Genomic DNA, 15,668 nt, shown 5'->3' on the forward strand with positions numbered 1-15,668 from the left:
GTACAGTCACCTCACTTGGCTGCACTCTCGTCCCTCTCTCAGGGGCCGACGGAATTATCTCCTGCATCAGAGTTGAGGCCAAAGCTCCACACACACACACACACACACACACACACAGGACTCCATTTCACATGGCCGGCTCCTCTGCGACCAAGGAGACGGAGCGGTTCAGGCTGGAGCGTCGGCAGAGCAGCCGTCCACCATTTTGTGCTCCTCAAGGTCTTTGAGTGTCCTGCTCTGGAGGTGCCTCCGCTATCTAGTTACACAGATGGAAGCGTTTAACTTTAAGAGCAGGGACCTGAGTCTGCAGCTTCCTCCCTCTGCAGACTGTCACAGCAGTCAGCAAAAGCAAGACGTCGAGAGCCCCCCCCCCCCCCCCCCCCCCCCGCTCACTGCAAAGATGGCCTCCTTGAAGGAGGCTCTGCTGTTCCTCACGAGCTGGAGGCGACGTCCTCCAGATCCGAGGACGACGCGTCCACACGTGGAGCTCTGAGGCGGAATAATCAAACACAAAGGAGCCGTTTCGACGGTTTCCTCTGCGTTGAAAAGGCATAAAAGACAAAGCTGGGGCCGACCTTCCGCCACATCCCTTATTATTTCATTGACTCCACAATCTAATTAATCACCTCAGGCGTGATTATTCCTGCCACTTTATCCCGAAAAGCAGTAGGTAGATATATTTAGTTTCCTCTGGAGGAAGAGAGGAATCTCTCCCAAAAAGGGTTTTATAACATCCGAGCGGATGGAGCCTCCAAAACATGAAGATTCCTTCTGAAGTCCCGGGTTGCGCAAGGATAGGCGCTGGAGAGAAACCAGGAAGTGTTTTTTTCCACTAGGACAATTGCTCCAGGAAACCTAACATTCCACACAGCCAGGCTGAGTGTCTCTCCTAGGAAACCATTTCCTGATGAAAATCAATCTGAAGAACCCTCTAAGTTGCCAGACAACCCGTGTGGACAAGACCAAGGTCAGGTGGAGAGCTGCGCCGCTAACGTAGGACGCTCGGATGCTGCTTCCTTCGCCCAGAGAGCTGAAGCATCTTCCGCTGAACCCTCTTATCTCCTTTCATCTACTCAGCAGAAGGTTCTTCACGGACGTAAGAAGAAAACACCACAGGTCTCACTTCCTCACACAACAGTTGCTACGGTTACCGGCGCGGGCGCACACTCTCTTTGGGTCGCTGTGCTCCTCGGGGTCGGGGCCGGCCGACCTCGCGAGGCAACAAGTCAGAGACTGGAAAGATGAGAGAGCCATCAATATTAACTCACCGCCGAGGCCTCCTTTCTGCGTTCTTAAATATTTAATCATCCTTGGACGGCTCCGTTGCTCCGTAGGCCGAGCCAGAGCGGATCCCTTCTACAAGACCACTCCTGTTCCTGCTCAATGAGGGCCTTGTCCAGCCACACCGCCGGAGCTGCTGCCCGAGGAACGGGTGTCTCCAAAGAATCCCCCCCTCCTCCGACCCAACACTGGCAGCTTCAGGCCGACACAGTCGGTCCCCTTTGGACCGATCGCCAGCTTTTATCTCAGGGTTGAGGGAACTTCACCAAACCGGCCTGCTGTCCGATACGCAAAGCTAACGGACGCCACTGCGAGCCACGTTCTCCAGGAGAGGGAACGTGAGTCTGATATTTAGATGGAAAGCAGAGAGGAGGAACCAGTTCTGCAGACTTGTGATGTGGCAACTGACGAGAGAAACTGGAACGCCACACGTAGCAGCGGAGCAGCCACTTCCTCGTTCAAGCCCGACATGATGTCGCTTGGCAGCAGGACACATCCCCCCCCACCACCCGATTGCAACAGAAACTGTCACACCCAGTGAGATCGGAGAGAAGGTGTGGAGGTCCTCACCGGCGCTGATGGATCCGCGGGGCCACGCGCCTCGGCGCCGCTGCTAGCGTAGCCGCGGCAGCGTCTCATGAGCTATGCATCATGCGGTGAGAGCACTCACCGGAGCATTTCAATTTGCTTTTGTGCGTCTCCCTGGCTGTCTCCTCTGCCCCAGGTAGAGAAGAATGGAGGAGTGCATCGCACAATGCGAGAGAGTGAATTAGGAGGAGGGAGGGGGGGCTGCACATGTGCTAGCGTGTGTGTGTGAAAGCATCAGCAAGTGATGAGCTTCACCACCACTTCCTTCCAGCATTCAAACCATCATAGAGGTCTCTCTTGTTTAATCCTCTGTCCTCCCCGTTGAGCATAATCCTGAAATACCTTGCAAAAATCCAGTTATGTAATGTTTGGGTTTTTTTTCTCCTCCTCCCAAAGTATCGGCCATCTCTGTCACCTTAAAGCAGCCTGAGCCACGTTCCCCCAGCGAGATGCTGAGAGAAACCGCACACTTTTTGATGTGATTAGCGCTCGCCGCTACACAAATGCAGTTTATCAGCTGCACATTCGGGCCGCGAAATTGCGATTCTGTGCGGGAAGATACCGTTTCATATTCACTGCCGTACAGTCGAATAATAAGCAAAGTGTGTTTAATTAATTACAACAAACTTGTTAATGTGGTTGTTAATAGGTGGGAAGAGACAGATTAACCAGTTTAGGACCTCTGGGTGGGAGATGGGCTCCCACATGGCCCCGGGTAATCAGTGCTGAATGAATGGGATTATTATTATTATTACGATTCCATATGTTTGCACCAACATTCATGGGCAAAAGTTTCCTGCACTTCCTGACCAGGATTTGTTGGTCAGATTTTACTCAAGACATCTTAGTAGCGCCCAGCGGGCCCCTCAGCGTTGGGGGCCCCCACCCCAGGGGGACAGTTCCCCACAATGAGCCACAATCACTAGCAGTTAACAGTCTCCTGCTATCACACCTGGCTGGCAGAAGGGCTAGCATTAGGAGGAGGGCTAGCATTAGCAGGAGGGCTAGCATTAGCAGAAGGGCTAGCCATAGGTCTGTGATAGAGGGAGCGTGCTAGCGCCTTGGAGGTGGGAGAAAGTTAGGCGCAGCAGCGAGTGTCTCAGGCTTTATCCTCCACAACAAACATCTCTGCCCTGTCTGCACTTCACCACGGGGCCCGTTTGAAGAAGATCCAGAAATCCACCAGGCTGAATTCCCCAACCGCCTGCCTCCTGCCATGCAAATTTGTTGACGGCAGCAGATTCCTGTCTCAGGCGGCCAGCTCCTTGAGAACCTGTTCGCCCTGCCACGCCGAGGAGAGGAGAAGGAACCGCGGCCACCATTTTGATTGCTCCTCTCAGCCCAGGCATTGTCGCAGCACACTGTGTCAAGCTTACAGCCTCCTTGTCAGCAAGATTTCAGTGTGGGCAGGGGAACTGCAGAGCAGACCACACACACATACACACGGCGGCTTGAAAACACGCCTCATTTGCTCTCCTGCCAAGCTGGTCCACGAACACCATACAAATGACCAAAAACTGGCCCGTGGTGGGACGATGATTTAATGGCCTTAAATGTTCATGCAGGTGCACAACAGTGTGACGCTATAAACCACAAGTGTTTGCTCTAAATAGAAAATGAACTCATCTAAATAAAACACCAAATATAAAAGCAGAGTATCATCTTGAGAACTTCCTTATAGAAACCCGTGTGTGTGTGTGTGTGTGTGTGTGGTTGAACATTAACTATCTGTATAACTGCCACCCTGTTGTCCATTGCCTGAAAGTGAATCTTTAAAAACATCTATTTCTGAATCAAAATCCTAAAAGTGCAGCTTAAAACTCTTAAAAGTCAGTCCTGACAGCACCACAAAAGGGATCTCAGGCCGGTCCGCAGGCTTCTTCTGCTTCCTGGCTGACTAAAGTTTGAAACCAGCCAAAATAAGAAGCAGCAGAAGAAGAGGAAGCAGGAGGAGGAGGAGGAGAAGAAGAAGCTGAAGAAGAAGGGAGGAGGAGGAAGAGGAGGAGGAGGTGGTGGTGGCTGAGGATTCCTTGAACACAACCTTTGTTCTGGCGTGAAGGATCCTGTCTGTCTGACTCCAGGGCTCTCCTCAGAGACTCATCTGCTTTCCTCCATTTTATGGTGAAGCCCTCACCAGCGTGACATACCTGACGTGACAGCAAATAAGACATCCGAGCAGTGCAGCAACCCGGCGTGTGTGTGTGCGTGTGTGTGGGGGGGAATAACCCCACCATCTGACACCAAAAGAGCAACAAACGTTTGAATTAAACCACGGCAAAGCCGCATTTGCACGCGTTTGAGCACCATCAAGGGGAATATCTCCAACCCCGTGGAGCTCCGACCGGCGATCGCGACCAGATTCGGTTTCCTTTTATTTTGAACCGAATAAATAAATGAAGGAATAAGCAGCGTGTCCGGTCCATGTAAATGCCCCCTCGCACCGGCTCTCGTGTTGTGGCTGTGACCGGACCCGGTGGCTCCTCTAATGGAGGCTGCTCGGGAGAGAAGAGCAATCCGTGCAATGGCTCCTCCATGAAGCTAACGCGCAACGGGGAAGGGGACGCGCACAGCCGGGGCTCGCAATTCCCTTGACCAGACATGTCAGAATAACAAAACACTCCTCTCCGGTGCTGCTGAAATCACGCAGGCTAGCCCCTCTCTTTAAAAAAAAAAAAAACCACGCACACCACCGCGTCCATTTCCTTGTGTCACTTTGACAACAAACCGACGGGCGACATAGCGAGGACGCGAGGAAGGCTAGTTTAGGACCCAAACTGGGGAGCGAGGAGACCCACTTGACTTTGGCTGCACTGGAACCAGCCGGAGCGACCAGAATAAAAACCCCGGCTCCTGACTACCATCTTCCCGAAGCTGGACCAGGACTAAAAAAGGAGAAGCGAGGTCAGTCCTTTCCAGGTCATTCACGAGGCTCTCTCCAAATTATATCCCATGATCTACCACACCGACGTTCTCGCAGACCCTGAAAGCCCAGCCGAAATATGATGGAAATATAGCACAAGAGAAGGAGATAGAAAGGGGAAAAACTCACTGCTACGATCTTCTCCTCGAGCGATCCTCCCCAAAAGTTGTCTTTCATGCGTGCGCCCGGTCGCTCTAATGGATGATCGCCATCTTTCCTGCTTCTCCTTTGCTGCAGCTGCAGATGACCTGAGATCCGTCTGTCTCTGAATAATGAGCAACCACACAGACAAGGAAGACAATCTGCAAAGCAGGCTACGGCTACACACAAAGAAGTTTGGGAGACTAGCAAGCACCAGAGGGTGCGCAAGAGTTTGCGACGAGACGAGGGAGCATCAGCGGCAGGATGGACAACGTCTGTGTGTGAGAAGCTCATCCTTCATGTGGACTGGAGTCACAAGACAGGACCAGCAGCACCTCGGAGCGGGTTCCGGCTGTGTTCTGTAGGCTTTTCCATACTGTGCGCCACGTCATGGGGTTATCTGCAGTTCACTTTGGTGCTGATGGTGCTGCAAAAGCCATCTTAGATATTAAGATAGAGGGACGGGTATAAACAGGTGGAGGGGGACGAATTAAAATGTCTGATTTGCCACCTTGGAAATAAAGTTTCGGGGGGGGGGTGGGGGGGTGTCCTGGTGTGTTGTTATTACGCTGTTATTACGCTGCCTCAGCTGCATGATTGGCCAGCTGTTAACAAAAGGAGCCCAAAACAAAAGGTCCTGATCAGATGTGTGTCAGTGGGGGGGTGGGGGGGGGGGGGGGGGGGTGTCCTGGTGTGTGTTGTTATTACGCTGTTATTACGCTGCCTCAGCTGCATGATTGGCCAGCTGTTAACAAAAGGAGCCCAAAACAAAAGGTCCTGATCAGATGTGTGTCAGTGGGGGGGTGGGGGGATGGGTCTGGAGGGGGGTCAGATGTAAGGAAGGGCGCGGGCTGGGGGGGTTGGTATCATGTGGGAATCTCCTGATGGGGTTTAATGGATGTGGTTTTTTTTTTAATGATTCTGATGCAGGAGGTGATGACAGCTGTCTATCAGAGTGACAGAGGACCGAATCATTCAGATATTTACTGATGTAAAACAACACCACCATCAAATATTTGAATAAAATACAGTTGCTCCTAATCGGTGTAGTATAACTTTGCATGTACTCAACACGCACGCACACACACACACACACACACGCTTGTCATATTTGTTGCAGCTTGCGGCGCCTGATCAGTAATAAGAGTCTTTTGTCTCTGCAGACAGTAGGTGGCATTATACCTGCATTTTGTCCGATTACAACCAAAACAAGACAGTAAGTCACGTGCACGCCGCTGTAATTATTACACGGGATTATGGTGTCGTTATTCCATTTAGTGAGCCAGGGGCTGAATTTAACGGGACCTTCCGGGCTGTCATTTTTTGCAAACATGGCTGCTAATCTTAATCCCAATTTTGCCCCCCCCCCAAATTTCAATGACACAGTTATGATTGTACCCAATAAAAAAGGTTTAATCTGTCTCGGTCTCGCTGACCTCTCTCAGGACCGGATGTAGGTGAGAGTTAAAATTACATAATTTCTGACGCGCATATGGTGACAGATGGAAGCAGGAAATTAGGATTCACTTGCACCAGTTCTGTTGTCACGGTGACGTGCAAAATCCTGCACATTTCCAAGTGATACTGACAGACGGACGACAACTAACGTGATGATGGAACACCTTTGATGGAGATAATCTCTCTCTCTCTCTCTCACACACACACACACACGCACACACACAGGGTTGTCGTGTTGTTGGAGGCAGCAGGTAACAGCCAGGGTTCTATTGTGCTGCTCAAACATATGGATGTTGCATGAAATCTGATTAATATGGGATAGCTGTGAGTCCAGCATACAGCAGAGGACAGAGTGCACCAGGACGTCCACAGTGCCCCCACCCCCACCACACACACACACACACACACACACACACACACACAATCCGTGCAGTCTAAAAACAGAGCCGTCGTCAGGGATCCAGACGGCCAAAGATGTGGGACGGTGCCGATTTAGAAGGTGCCCGGTGTGTTTTTGGACACGCTGGGAAAGGAGAGTTGAGTCTCCCCACCGAGAGGACTCAAACGTCTCCTGGAAAAGTTACTCCGAGCGGAGCCCAGACACTTTTAGAGCCCTGCGAGGGTCAGCGAATGTTGGCAAACACACCTGGTTCCTTGTTTCCATCAAAGGAAGGTCTATAAGCACACAGATGTGAACCGTCTGTGTGTGTGTGTGTGTGTGTGTGTGTGTGTGTGTGTGTGTGTGTGTGTGTGATCTCAGCCCAAATTCCAGATCTTCGCTCAGACAGGAGAATGAAGGGCTTCTTCTCCTACCTGTCAAATTAACAGACACAGAGCTTCCTGTGAGAGTCTGATGAAAGAGGAGGCAACGCGCGCCGTTGTTTTCTTTCATCATTATCAAAAAGCATCTCCCAGCTTCCCAAAATCTCGCGCCATCGCTTAAATTACAAAACACGGGAGGATCTAGTGGGTGAACGCGGCTTCTGCCTGCGAGGCCTCCCGTGTGTCGCAGGAGCGGCGCTAATTACCTGGACGGGCAGGAACGTTAGCATCGTTCCAGCCCGTCCTGGATCAGATCATTACGTCAATTAAACAGCACCGGCTCTGCTCCAGCACGTGCACGTTTATTCCCCCTCCTCGAGCACCGGGCCTGCAGCACCACCGGGGCCTGCTGTGCAGCCGGGTGCCAGATTTGCATGTTTGCGCAACTTCCCCCTCAAACGTTCAGGGATGCAAATCTGTTGGATCCGACTCTCCAACGTGGCCCCGGCCGGAGCCTCGCCTTCCTCTGCAACGTTCTCCGGAGCGGAGCAAAGCCAGGCCCTGGTCCTGAGGAGGCCTCTCGGTCCGCCCGGGAGCTGGATTTTGGTGTTCCGAGTGAACCCGTCCTCCAGAAGGGAGAACAAGCGCAGTAATCCCAGCTGTGCACCTACACAAACAGCCAGGTGAACAATGCGGCTCCCTGCTGTGCAATCTCAATTCAATTTTCCGCACACTTTTGAGTGAACGCCGTCCACTTTGCCAGCCACAACAGTTTGTGTTGGCGGACAAAGCCGACCCTGAAAGCGAGCGTTTCAATTTGGCCAGCGCCGTCCTGAGAGCGCCGCCGCTTCAGCAGAGACGTTAACATTTCCTCTCCTCTTACAGGCTCCAAGAATGTTGCATCACTCAATAAACCTTAAGCAAAGGAAACGGACGTGTTTCCATCTGTGTCCAGCTGCGCCGTCACTCGTGGAGGCGGCGAGGAAAGAAGAAAACCAGCCGCCATCGGCGTGATTTGCATAACCTTTTCAGCCTGTTTGGCGACCATCTAACCTCAAAGAAATAAATTACCCCTTCCAGGGGTTTTCTCTGCAGCCCCGACGTCCATCAACGAGTCAGACCTTCTACTCAAATTAGCCAGCCAATCAATTCTTTAGACGGGCGACCCTGGTGCAATCCCACTAATGCTTCCTAATTTTGTCATCAAAACACCTTGTCCTATTTACTTCGACAGTCTGAGCGCGACCCGAGATGACGATGCTGCACCAGTTTGCATGAATAAATCAGAGTCACGTGCCCATAACTAGCAGTTTAGCTAGCAGTTTATTTAGCTGCTGATGGAGCTCACATTGTTAGCAAAGTGCAGGCGCAGCTACAGTATTTAAAATGAAAAAGAAATCAGTTACCACCATAAGAAACTCCCCAGTTTCGTCATTGACACGACAAATCTCAGCAAGATGGTCGTCGGTTTGTTTCCCAGCGTGCATGTGCTCTCCCAGGGTGGTTCTGTTTGTCCAGGGTGTGTCCCTGCTTTGCCCAACTGACGCTGACAACTGACACTTCATGACTTAATGGGTTGTGTTGTGTTGATAGTAATGGTGATAATAATCTACGTGTGTGTGTGTGTGTGTGTGTGTGTGTGGTGTGTGTGTGTGTGGTGTGTGTGTGTGTTGGCTAGTTTCCTTCATTGGGGAATTTCATTTATTCATTTAATGCTTTTCAAGTCATCATTACCTGACCTTGGTGGAGCGGTTCCTCTGATGAACGCCATTAGCCGCCGTGCTACCACTCCCCGGGGTGCAGTCAGGAGACCTGAAATTGCTCTTTTTTTTAGGAAGGTGCGGATGATTGTCACGGCTGATTTCTCAGAAGGCAAAAGCTGGCATGCGGTAACTGACTGTGAAGTTTTAAATGAAGTAAGTTATGCTAGTACTAGCCTTTCCGTCCCACTGCTGTTGTTAGCGGGGTGACATTAGCGTGTAGCACCCATTGAGCCGACTCAAAGCAGCAGATTCAATCACCCATTTTATATTTCTGACTCTGCGGACAGAGTCCGAGCTGTCTTTATCTTCATCTGGAACAATAAATCTGCTCTGCCACACTAACTAAAAGGTCTCCAGGTGGGAGCACTGCAACGTGGCCCCTCCATCAGGCAAACAGCCAAACATACACTGGATGGTGGTATCTCTGGGATTAAAAACCGCTGCATCCAGTGCTCCTCCGGCCCATTGACGGATGGATAAAGCCTTGGACTTCACCTTATTGAAAGAAGGAGAGAGCGCCCGGGGAGCCATGAAATCCATAGACCCCCCTTTAAATGGGTTTGTAAGAGGCTTCTGCTGAGCAAACCTCAGCTGAAAGGGCCCATTAAGTAAAGTCAGGCTCCTCAGCATGGAGCTGAGGCAGATTCATCTGAGAGAAGAAGTCAGAGATAATGATAGCTCATGGCCAGATGGAAGACGCCGGCCCTGCTCGCAGAAGGCCGTGTCAATAACAGCAACACACTCTTTCCTCCCGCCACCGTTCTGTGGGGATTGTATCCGGCAAAAGAGTTGCTTCACCACTAATGATGTTGTCCCCAGACCCAGAACAGGCAACAGGTGTTTCCCATGGTAACGATACACCAGCGCTCCCTTTTTAAACGCTGTACAAAACAGGACGGGGTGTACATCAGGTTCTCCTTCTCTCAGTGGTGGTACATCAGAGAACTTTAGAAACTCCCTGAAAATGCCATCATCAGTGTTTGAACACCTGCTGTCACGTGTGTGTTCAGGTAAACCGAGGCCCACGCGCTAGCTTTAGCATCTTAGCAGCGGCTCCGAGGATGCAGACTTGTTTCTCGCTCAATTTTTACACAGTTGAAAGTGTATTATAGTCTGTTTATGACCCTCAGCATTGTTATTGATTTATGGCCTGCACAGACGGTCACGGCGCCCAGCTGATGGATCATTTCAGCGCTGTAGATTAGCCCTGAGGACGGTTCTCCGGGAGCTTCGTTGCTATTGGCAAATGCAAACCGGGCAGATTTGAATATCAATGTGGTCGGATGAAGAGGTGGGTGGGCGGGTGGATGGTGGCTGGGGAGGGTCTCCAGCAGCAGGACAGCAGTGGACGGAGGCAGAGAGAGAAAAAAATTGTCATTTGTGTTCCGGCTGCTTCCCTGTGAAGCCTCCTGCGGGGGGAAAGGGGGGGGGGACTGTGTGAGAGACAGAGGGGGAACGGGGTGAGTGAGGAGGCTGGGGAACAATAGGCAGGAAGAGGACGGGAGAAGATGGACAGGAGACAAAGGAAAGGTGAGATGGGGAAAAATGATAGACACTTTTAGGATAAAGGAAGCTAATGTATGTGGAGTTCAGCTGCTTCTGAAATGCAGAAGCTTCAGGGGCTGGAAGGTATGCAAATAGGAGGATGTAGCGTTGCACCACCAGATTACTTTTCTTGCATTTGCTATTCATATATTTGCAAGGTGACTCACTTCAGGTGATCAAGGGCCTTTTTCTTTCTTCCCCACCCCTCCCCTCTTCTTCTCTCTCCACCTCTGAGGAGGCAAGGTGACGTGGAGCTCCAGCCTCAACAGAAGTCATGAGCCTTGCAAATGCTGCAGCCCGCCGCCACACTCAGTCGGTGAACCCCAATCAGCCCGGTTCAATGTCAGCCGCCCCTTAAAAGCATCATGTCTGGTCCAGAAAGGGTTTGGAGTGCAGGAGGGACCAACAGAAGGTCGGCAGCAATTACGCCCGAGTCTCCGAACCACTGAGAGGAAAACGCATCAAACTGTGAGAATGGAGGTAACACTCCAGCTGCAGGTGGGGGCAGAGCAGCACCAGGTTAGATGGGGATGCAGAGCTGAGTCACGTGGTGGAATAACAGCAGACAACTGCTGGCGCCGTTGCTCTCGCTCACTTATCGGCGATGCTCTTTATTCCTCTAAATCCCTTTCTGAGGCTGAAATATTTATTTGGATATTAAACATTTCAGAAATAAAAGATTAGAGTCCTGTGGAATTACAAGGCTGTCGCTCCCTCCACCTAACTCATTCAGTTTCATTTTTCCATCATTTTTAATAATTCAATTTACTTACTGGAATTGTGGAATTATCAGAATGAGCGGAGACCAGTGGGGAAAATCACCCAGCATGAAAGATTCAGGATTCCCCAGTTCTAGCGGAGGCCTGATTATCAATAAACAGATATAGGAGCAGGTTATGAAATATTAAAGGCGGGAGGGGGAGAGAGGCCCAGGAGAGGTCGGTGGCAAGATTTCTCCCCGCCCGAGGCGGTCGGTCACACGGGTGCATCCTCGCCGGTGGCGAGGGACAGGCGTGCGCGTTACACATTGGAAGGAGGAGCCATCATTGGTTTTAATTCTAAACGCTGAGCGCTATCACCAGGTAAAAGTGCCTGCTGGGTTCAGGTTTCTCCTCATTAGCCAGCGGTAGCCCCAGCCCGCCTCGCCACCCTGGATGACATGTAGACTCAAACAAGCGTCTTAAGCCCTTCAAAAAAGGTTTACCTTCATTAATTTTGGATGTCCAGACAGCAGGAGCCTCTGTTTCAGGCTTTTAAAAGCTCATCTGTTGTAACTGGGGGGAAACGACGGCGGGGCCGCGGCAGGTGCGCCGACGGGCAACGGCTTTCCCCGGACCAACGCTGTGGGAATACTGCACTGTTGCAGCACCTGAATCTCTGCAGCTCCTCAGATGAAGCCAGACTAGATGTCTGCCAGCGTTTAATCCGCCCCAGCTCAAAGAAACTGCTCACAGGGTGTCACGACGACGTTATTGATCTGACACGGCACAGATAGATGCCATTTTCCCGGCACAAAGAACAGGATTTAAATTGTTTTTTGGACAGCCGCATGGGCCCAGTGGGAGTGAAAACCACCATTTGACGACGCGTTTGATCCGACCGCTAATTGGCGCGTGCCAACCGTGACACTGCGGCTCGACTCCACGCTAACATTGGGTTGTTTGAGCGTAAATAAGCTGAGGACCTTTGGGGTGTAGGTGGGTCTGTCTCAGGAGATCATAGACGTCCCCTTTAGCTCACTGTGGTGTGGTAAAGCCCAGATGTGATCACGTGTCGGGTGTTCTGGTGCCTTATATTCAGGGTTAACGTCTGAATTCGGATGAACGGGGGAACCCAGGTGCGTCTGGCCACCGTCTGCACAGACTTCAATCACAGACCTGCTCTATCTCGCGCACGCTTTGTCTAATTTCACAGATGTGGCGTGAAATGCCACATGAGCCGGGCCGGCGCGCAATCTAATAAACTTTTTTTTTTTGCTGCTTCGCGCACAGTGTTCACGAATTACCTCCTCGCACCTCTGTCTGTTCACTCGCCTCCCGAGCGGGGGATTTTCTCTCTCCATTCAGGCCACCAGTGATTAGATGAGTCCATGTCTGGGTTTAATCCCCGGGGCAGCTCACACACACTGGCACACACGCTAAACTGAGGTCCAGATGTATTTTCTTTTTTTGCCATCCTGGTGGCGCAGGCCCAAGCTGCTTATTGATGGGCAGATTCCTTTGTCGGAGCCCCCCCCACCGCCACTGCCACACACATCACCGCCCAGCGACACCGAGAGGACAGTTTAGGTTCTTATTCTTCGCCACTTGGTGCTGTAATAGATTAAGATCCCACCTGATATGCGTAGCGCTGTAACGTCTCCGCTGCACATTAATATTCATCTGAACTCGACTCCCCAGCGGCTCTGACGACTCGGCCCCTCACGTCTGTTTGAGTGCATCCTCACCAACGGCTCTTGAATAATCCGGAAAGTCTCACCTGCAGCCTCACCTGTTATGTTTGGAGCTGAGCAGCGCTTCTTTCCTCTTTTCTGTTCATTGCTTGGATGGAAAACACACAAGACTTCCCTCTGTTCGGTTCCTTTCAGGGGCCCGGTTGAGGTTTGTCTCCAAGACTTAAAAGGGTACTCTCGTCCCAGATGATACTCTTGATTAGAAGAATTCTTCCCCCCTTTCTCTGTAAAATTGGATTGAAATTAACTCGTGGGTGTCTGGAAAGAGATGACAAGATGTTGGTCGTACAGGATTTAATCAAATGCTCCACAAAAGCAAAAAATAAATGGGCCAATTCAACCAGGGTGGTTTGCGGTACTGAATTTAGCCATTAAAAATAATTGATGTTCATGAGATTATTGGATATTTCGTGGAAGAGCCCTGCCCTCTCCTTCCGCTGGAGCCTTCCTCCCTATTTTGAGGCATCAATTCACACGTTTGAGTCACATTCAGAAGAAGGAAATCTTGATGACCCGAAAGGAAAATTAGACTCTTGCTCCTGTATTCCAGAAGTGCACCATTTGGCAAAACTGGGACAGAAGAAAAACTGAGGATAAAAGGAATCGAAGTAAGACATGAGCAGAAGAACCAGGGAGAAGGTTGTGGTTGGCATCCCTCACAGCATGGAAATGCCCCAGGTTCTGCCGTGAAGTGGCAAATATGTGATCTTCCTCTGACTGGAACCTTAAGAACTGGACAATAAAACCAGGTTTCCCTCCGGATTTGTGACTTTGCCGTTTCCTCTGTCCTCTAGTGCCACTCATGCATCCGCTGGCTTAAATACATCACAGCATTACTCATAACATCCTCACCATCACGCACAGATGCACAAACACTGCGCACAGCCGCCAAAATAGCAACCAACCAGCTAGGAAGGGACATCCTTCAAGACAAAATCGCATCGGTCCTTCGATGGGGACCAGAGACGCGACATCAACTCCCAGTTTTCCACTGCTGACAGGGAATTTCAGCCATTCACCTGTCATGGCTGACTTTTTTTTTTATTGCGACAGACAGTGAATAAATTGTCTGCATATTGCACGGATGTCTTGCTCTCAGAGGTGAGCCACTCGCAATTAGTATGCAACAAAGACACCTCCACCTCACCGGCAATGTGAATGGGAGGATGAAAGTTGTGAAAAATATGTGTTTTCCGAGCCTCGGGAGAAAGGAGCTAATGTGCATGTCAGTCAAGACTGCTGACGGCAGATAAAACCCAGCAACTATTTAATGGCTGACAGTGACTAAGATATTGGTGTGAACTAACTGGCCAGATGCTGCTTCCTGAGTCGGTGACCTCCGAGCGGCGATTTATGCAGAGCAGCGGAGTGAGGGAGGAACCAGCGGCGGCTCTCATTTGTCCGAGGCGTCATTCAAATCGGGACTGGAGTGACACTTCAATTAACTCCCCGTCCTCAACAAAGTTTACCTTGGTCTTCACAACGTTGCCGTATTTCATCTCATCCTGCAGGATTAGCCAATCATATTTCCAATCTCGGAGCTGTCGCCGTGCGGCAGCTGGTAGTCGTCATGACAATCTCTTCTTCTGGAAGTGAAGAGCTGTTTATCCCCCAGTTTTCCCAGCCTATGGAGAAACAACGGTGCTGCTCCCTCACACCGTCTCCTCATATTGTCTTTTTTGTCCAGCTCCCTTCACAAATCCCAACTGTTGGCATCTTTTCTTCCCCATTATTTTATTAGTTAGGAACTTTGTTATATAAAAATCTGCAGTGTTCCAGAATCTCTTCATTCTTCTCTGAAGACAGGAGAAGCTGCACCCCCCCACCCCCCTTCCAGGATCAGATTTTTTGGGGAAACACACTGGTGGAAGTGGCTGTATTACTGAAGTAGCTGATGTGGACCAGTGGAAACTGACGGCATTCCAAATGTTGCAGCTCTGGCCAGCGTCACCTCCATCTGCTCCTGGAAGAAAGCGGCAACTCGGGAATGCGAGCACATGTTTGGAATTACGGCGCGCAGGCCCGGCCCGCATCGGCCGGCCCCTCGGTGCTGACAGCGAGCACCGTCTGGACTGATCCACTACAGGAAAATATCAAGGTATCACTGAGGTGACAGCAGACGACAGAGCGACACTTTAATTCTGAGGAATGGTCAGTCTGGACTGAATTAGTTTCCAGTGGCAAGAAAAACTGTGTGAACCTGTCAGAATTTCATGGTTTCCTGCACTGATTTGTCATCAAATGAGTTCTGACCTTCATCTAAGTTGAGGTTTTTGACAGATATAAAGTGCCTAAAATAACAAAAACACAAATAAAACCTCTGAGACTTCCCTTTCTTCATTGACATCAACCATCATTGCACTGGTGGAAAAAAGTATGGGAACCCTTGAGCTAATAAATCCCCCCAAAAAAGCCAACTGCAGTCAGGTGTTAGCATTCCTGGAGTCTTGCAACAGTATGGGAAGCTCTAGCGGGAGGTGGGAGACGGTAACCGAGGCCCCCAGTGACAGCCAAGGATTTGCAGGCGTCACTGGAGCTGGCGAACGTCCTTGTTCATGAGTCCAGCGTACGGGAAACATCCAACTAGCCGGGTTTCTATGGCAGCGCTGGAGTTTGTGAAAGCACATTGACACTCCGCAGCGGTGTTGGCAAAACATTTGGTGGACTGACGAATCTGAGGTTGAACTCTTTGGCAGAACACGCGGAGCTGCATCTGGCGAAGAAGGGGCACGAAAACATCAGCCCAACTGCAAAGTGC

General features: G+C 50.7%; 1 protein-coding gene and 1 long non-coding RNA gene across 4 annotated transcripts in view; both read right to left on the minus strand.

The window, feature by feature from the left end:
- Positions 1–5,170, minus strand: part of znf462 (zinc finger protein 462) — a 30,608-nt gene extending 25,438 nt beyond the window's left edge. The window contains exon 1 of one of the 2 annotated variants that reach the window (XM_057018014.1): positions 4,919–5,170. The gene's annotated coding sequence lies outside the window, so the exon portion shown is untranslated. Of the gene's footprint in view, positions 1–1,268; positions 1,732–4,918 lie in introns of those variants that run through there. The other variant, XM_057018015.1, reaches the window with a different exon arrangement.
- Positions 5,171–5,582: 412 nt separating this feature from the next.
- Positions 5,583–15,668, minus strand: part of LOC130516778 (uncharacterized) — a 20,656-nt gene continuing 10,570 nt past the window's right edge. The window contains exons 4-5 of one of the 2 annotated variants that reach the window (XR_008947580.1): positions 10,626–13,134; positions 5,583–10,386 (exon numbers count right to left, since the gene is read on the minus strand). This is a non-coding gene — a long non-coding RNA (uncharacterized LOC130516778). Of the gene's footprint in view, positions 13,135–15,668 lie in introns of both variants that reach the window. The other variant, XR_008947579.1, reaches the window with a different exon arrangement.

The sequence above is a fragment of the Takifugu flavidus genome, chromosome 20 (assembly GCF_003711565.1).
Source record: "Takifugu flavidus isolate HTHZ2018 chromosome 20, ASM371156v2, whole genome shotgun sequence".
In the NCBI taxonomy this organism is placed as follows: domain Eukaryota; kingdom Metazoa; phylum Chordata; class Actinopteri; order Tetraodontiformes; family Tetraodontidae; genus Takifugu; species Takifugu flavidus.